The sequence below is a fragment of the Ambystoma mexicanum genome, chromosome 9 (genome assembly GCF_040938575.1).
Source record: "Ambystoma mexicanum isolate Mex_15411 chromosome 9, UKY_AmexF1_1, whole genome shotgun sequence".
In the NCBI taxonomy this organism is placed as follows: Eukaryota; Metazoa; Chordata; class Amphibia; order Caudata; family Ambystomatidae; genus Ambystoma; species Ambystoma mexicanum.
In genome coordinates, this window is record NC_090931.1 from 41,463,385 (window position 1) to 41,469,924 (window position 6,540).

Sequence of the window (6,540 nt, forward strand, 5' to 3'; positions counted from 1 at the left end):
TCACCAGAAATCATATGATAAGTTACGACCATCCTGGAGTAAAAGGAGCTAGAATCAGGAGGGAAGTAAATAGAAGACTTGAATGCCCAAGGAAAACTGCAGAAGAAATTTGAAGAGGGAAAGAAAGAGGCCAGATGCAAATTTGCAGATCAGTACTTTCTCTAGATGGCTGGGAGGAACGTGTGGTAATCTGCAGAGTGTGGTTAGTAATTGGTTGTTGCAAACCAACCATTGACATTGTGGAAGGTGGATGCAAACCTTTATGGCCAAGACTTGCAAAACTACTGACATGGGTTGAAGACCCAGGAGGGCCTTTACAAATAGTGCCTCTGGACAGTGCAAAGCTGTGTTTCAGAAACGATGGTACGAGAAAAGTCAGAGAAAATCAAATTTGTGTTTGAGTCTTTGACGTGCCAGGAATGAGCATTGGAACAGCAGTGATAATGGATCACTATTCGGCCTGTAGAGCCAGAGCTTATTTGAAACTGCCCAGAGATTGGGGAGGAAGGTGTTCTATAGTGAACATCCATGTCCCAGTGTTGGTGATTCCTAAGAGTGACTTGAACATTGGCAAATTTTCAAAAACAGATGCTCACCTAAGGAAGAAGGGATCTGCTGAGCTGGTGAATCGAGTGAAGAGGGAGAACTATTTCTCAGCCAAGTCAATAGAAGTTTTTGATTCCATTCCATATGAACACAGATTGTTCAGTCAGACTTCATCGATATTATTGATAATCTTTATGCCCAGGATCCAGACAGCAGCAAATACCAAGTGGTTACAGATAACCAGATGGGAGCTTTTCCAGACGATCAACACTACCATAAAGGGATTCAATGCTATCAAGGAGGAGCTGAGAGCCATACGACTGATGACTCTTCAGAATAGATATGTCCTGGATATGATCACAGCTATGGATGGAGATGTTTGTGGCAGAATCGGAGAATCATGTTACATGTTCATACCTTCTCATGAGGACGAGAATGGCTCCTTAACAGAGGCCATAATGTTGCTTACAAACTTGCATGCCAAGATGGAAGATGAAGTACAAGATGTTGCTGATGACGGTTGGCTTGGATAATTCTTATCTTGGGTTTCATAGTGGATTGCAAATATTTTCAATTCCGTGGGAGCCCTGTTGGTGATGATCAATCTTGATTTTTGTGTGTTCAGAATTCCAATCACTCAATGCAGGAAGACTGCAAAGAAGGCACTAGGAATGATGACTATGATTGATATCGAATCAGGATGGAAAACTAAAGAGCTGACAGATGAAGAGATCAGAGACTATGTGAAGGCCAGCACCCATGCACCTGAGGGATCAAAGTTCCTGTACCCGAAGAACCACAAGAAGTACGTGGGGAAGTGGATCTACTGCAGTCCCAATGGACAGTGCATGCCCATGACTTGGAATAAGGATGAGCAGGTGAGGTCAGCTGGATGCCTGAAGGGAGTCATAAAGATATGGGTCACAAAGAAGTATTTCTTCAGACGAAGATGTCTAGATGTGAAGACTGATGAGAGCTGTCGATGAATCACCCAGTAGGGGGAGTGGAGAGAAGGAGCCAAGTACCCCCACCTCAAGCCCTGCTCCCTTTTTGCCTATATGTTGGGGGCCAGAGTGTGAGACACGAGCAGTACCAGTGAAGATACCAATACCGCAAAGAATCATGGAAGTAAGGTACCCTTTAAGGAAGCCATATATGCACTCAAAACAATATGATGGCCATTTGAATTAAATCTCAGAGGAAGTGTAAAAAATGAGCAAAGAGAAGGCTAGTGACGTCATATGAAGCAGGGCAGATGCACCCAGAAGAGATGCAGAGGCGAGACAACATAAACATTCTATAAAGGTCTAAGAAGGAGGTGTTAGAGATGAGCAACATTCCGGGCTCGAGATGAAGATGCTCATGCTACAGAAACAATGAAGAACATGCAAAGTAATTTTACATGTACAGATGCAGTAGATGCAAGCAGGTAAGGTAATCATGAGGCTAGCTACATAGTGAATAGATTGCGGTGATGCGCCAAACATATATGCCTAGGAATGTATGGACTATGGATGATTTCACAATGCACTTTACCAGAGCTTGACCCCAGTAAACAGAAAGGCTTTTTCAGTGTGGCGCAATCGGAAACCAACTTAATGGCGGAAGCGAATTCGAGAAAAGCTTGGCTGGCCCAGCATCAGGAAGTCAAAGCCACTGTGAGCCTGGATGTTCATGCAGTAGCTACAGAACGTGTGAAAAGGACAAACTCCTGTCTGAGGTGAGGAGCAAGAACATTAAAGACGTCAGAGGTTCATCATTTAATAGTATTTCAAATACAGAAAAGCTCTGAAACATAGTCTCAAGTCACATGGGTGGATGAAAATAGATACTGAGTTGAGCTGCATTGAAACCAAGAGACAGAGTATGCCTCTACCCCCTTTTATTCTCAGGCACAGAGAACATTTCTAAGGCCAATGGTCACTGGCAGACAGCAAGTGTGATGCTAGATGACAGGCTAATGAGGTGGGAAGCTATGGTTATGACCAGCCCACCAGCACCTGGGTGACAGCCTGTGTGTTGCTTACGTGTGTAGAATATTACAGAGGGGTATGAGGGTGCCAACCAATTATAGACGGCCATGTGATAGTGAGCCCGATAGTTTGTATAACCAATAGGATGTTGTGTATTTGATGACGTTCGTAGTGGCATGCCCTAGAGGAGGGCTTAGTTGCCCACCTGATATTAGAGACTCAATAATTTCCCTGACAAGTATGGAACGTACACCTGATGTTCTCTGTAAGCCTATCACTTTCCCAAGTAGGTTTTTGTAGTTTGCCACATAGACTGACGTCAATGATGACGAGTTTTTACTATACATGTTGTATTTTTTATAAAACTCGTTGATGTTCTTGGCACACCCTGTTTTAGACAATTGCAATTAAAACAGACTTACTTTGTCAACTTCCTGAGTCCGTCTGATTATTTATGTTTGAGTACCTTCTGCATCCCCATCTATCTCAAAGTATTGCTGCCTTGTCCTAAAGTGCCTAGTGTGTTGGATACACTGGTTCGCTGATGTAGAGTGTAAACTTGGAGCCCTGGGTACCACGACTGAGACTCCTGAATAGTTTCTGAAACTGAGATAGAAGCAGCTTTATTTTCACAACATGCACCACACAAGATACTGAAAGCCTTTTTCCAGAGCAAACCAGAGGTCTGCATACCACGTCTTACCGCAATGCTTAATGTAATGTAATGAACGCCTCTTCCTACCCACATGAGAAATGAACAATCGTTCCATACAAAACTTGTCAAAACTGTTGTTTGCGCTATGTAAGTGAGAGCGGAAAGACCTCCTAAAGACAAACAACTTGTACTGAGTACCATAAAGAAGGGTACCTTTCCCTGCTTGAACTGTACGAACTGTAACAATGTTATAAAAGGTGAAACGATATCTCACCCACAAACTGGGAAGAAATTCAAAATCAGAGACTTTTCCACCTGCCTCTCCGCAGGTGTCATCTACTCATTGAAATGTCCCTGTGGTAAATTATACATAGGACAAACCACAAGACCCGTCAAAGAAAGATGGTCAGAACACAAATCCACCATCAGATGTAAGAATCTCAGATCCCCAGTGGCAAGGCACTTCATCGAATTCCAACATACGATTGCACAAATTAAATTTCAAGTCATAGAAATTGTCAAACGTCCACACAGAGGTGGCAATTACCAATCCTTGTTGTCACAGCGAGAGAAGTACTGGATCCACACACTTGACACTTTGCAACCTAAGGGTCTGAATGATGAATTCTCTTTGAGTTGCTTTCTATAGTGAATTGTGAAACTCACATGTTACATCGCCAACTACTATACACAAGTGTCAGTATCCCGGACCTTAAAAAAAATTTTTTTCTTTGTCATTACAAGTGTTGTGACTTTGATGTTTTCTTCAAGGGAACTGTATTTTCCTATGTTTGACTTGCCTATATTCACTTAAATGTTTGCACCTGTTCACGAATGACCAATTGAACCATCTCTCCATTCGTTCGAACCTTGTATGAGTAATAGGCTACATCGCAATCTTTTATCCCCTTGCCATTGAATTATACTTGTCTCACTATATAATGAGTAGCCTCATGACTCTACATGATTTGTTTTGGACTATTAAGAGTAAACTGCATGTACCATTTGTGCTATCTATCATGACTGTAACGATTATTGTACTATTCACAAATTTCTGTTCCATTAGAACCAAAATTATAAAATGCGTTGCGATGGTGAACACCAGAATTCTTATGTTTCATTATGGAACATATTAACTCTACTTTTCTTATTTATCCTGATCTCTGGTCAGTCCCTATGAGTACGCTTGCACTATGCGCCATTGCATGATGGCCTCCATATTCCTCACTCACCGGCTTCTATGCCCTTTTCTATGTTTATTATTTAGTTTCCTTTCTACGTCTGACGGCGTGTCCCCAGCACAGCTCGTTCCCTAGGTTACGACCGCGCGGAGCCACTGCCTGCCGGTTTCAGTTTCCACTAACAGTGTTCCCCGCACTGTACAGGTAAGCTACCGCTACTTGGGTCCCTTTGCCCGGTTGGGAGACCCCAGGTTTATTTTTCTCCAGTATAACAGAAATGTATATGTCCCCACTTAGGTGCCAGCAGTACGTGTCTCTTTGCAGATGCCCTGCATCGTATAATTGTTTCGAATACTTGTTGACCACACGGATGCCCCTGTTGCCTTGGCTACTCGTCCCGCAACTCGAGTGAGTGCATTCTTTAAAACCAATTCCGGTTTATTTTAAGTATTATTTATTTTATTCAGTAGCGCTCTTTTGGAGTTATTCTTTCTCCGTCCACAGGAGGGGTATGGTTTTTTCTTAAACACGCTCCCCATATTGACTCAGCTTTTTCACTATTCAAGGGTGGTCCTTGCTATTTAGAACCCACTACCGCTTTTGGCTTATCTCGATCTGTCTGACTCTTCATCACGCCATTTTCTAGATCCCACCATGTAGGTGGATCTCACACAATACATCTCCTTTGTTATGTGTTTAGCTATTAGTATAGAATGTTTCTCTTTGATCTGTTAGTTCACTCTTTTCACCATACTAGATCTCCAGTATTCTGCTCTTCACCATCTCGCTAGCATCCCGAGTTATGTACAGCTTGTCAGTCAGTCCTTGACTGTTATGGAAATAAAATAAAAGATTTTACTTTTTGTCTCCTTGAAATGTTGTCAACAGTTCAATTGGGCCCTTATGAAGAAGAGGTTACCCTCGAAACGCGTCGGCCACTCCACAATTGGACAGCATCACCTCTCCATCATTTATTGCTTCTTCGCAATTTGTTTTAATATGTTAAACGTCACGAATTACTTTGTACAACAGAATGTGCCTTTTGGCAAATTTTGTTTTCCTCTTTGCCAAATAAATTGTTATATGCTCAACTAACAAACTGCTGTTATATATCTATATCCATATATTTGAAGGCCCTATGTGGCATCAGTAAACAGTGTGCAGGGGACGGGAGGGCCCCACTTTTTGGGTCCTCTTCTATTTTCTCGTTTGCGCTATGTCTACCTCTCGTGTCTGATCACCATATTTGCTGCTTTCACGAATGTAAAAGATAAATCACACAGAATATGGATATCTGTAGAATGACTGAAATAGAGCCATTCAAAAAAAAATAAATAATAAGAAAGTGACTAGAGACTAACCAGACAACTACAAACCAATAACATTGCTTGACAGGGTCTCCTGCTGTTTTAACAAAGTCAATTACTTCACAGTAATTTACTTTGTTTGCACTTACCACAAATGACATCATGCAATAATAATTGTATTTATGTATTCAGGGATTAAAAGTTAGGGATTGGGGAAGGGGTGGTAGTGAAGGAGGACAGGGTGCATGGGGGCAGCAGCCATTAAAAAAAGGAAAACAAATTGAAGTAAGTGCAACAAAGTAAACTACAACAAAGCACTTTAATTCGTTCTAACAACATAGACCCCTTGACAGCACGTGGGGAATGAATGGTAAAGCTCCCTTGGCATGCTTGCAAGGTTAGGGAGAAAATGCAGGGGCTATGACAGATCTGCAGGGGGCAGGTTTAGGAAAAAGGGTTTTATTCTATCTACTTTGATCCAGAGATTTATCTTCCTGAAGAAAATGTTTATTTACCTGGTTTTGATCCAATTTAAGGCTGGGTTTAATAGTGTTAATGGGATGATCTTATGGGCGTGTCTAGGGTTGTGCGGTATTCCTGGCTGCCATTTGCAAGTGATTGACGTGCTATATACACATAATTAAGCCAAGGATAGATACGGTCCAAGTGATGTGATGGTGGGTTTAGGCAAGGCTGTGTGTTGCCTCTTCTTTTGTTTGTATCATATATTAACCAGCTGGCTGTGGATATTCACAAGTTGGAATGTGGTGCCCTGTGCATCCGAGGTTGGCAAATAGGCATTTTATTATAGACTGACAATGTTGGTTCGATTTCCAGGACTGCGATGGGAGACATCTGGATGCGCTACATCAATTTTC

General features: G+C 42.0%; 1 long non-coding RNA gene across 1 annotated transcript; it reads left to right on the forward strand.

Moving 5' to 3' along the window:
- Positions 1-3,338: 3,338 nt before the first annotated feature.
- Positions 3,339-5,439, forward strand: LOC138487637 (uncharacterized). Its single transcript, XR_011274519.1, has 3 exons — positions 3,339-4,559; positions 4,653-4,763; positions 5,244-5,439. It is a non-coding gene; the product is annotated as an uncharacterized lncRNA (long non-coding RNA).
- Positions 5,440-6,540: the final 1,101 nt, after the last annotated feature.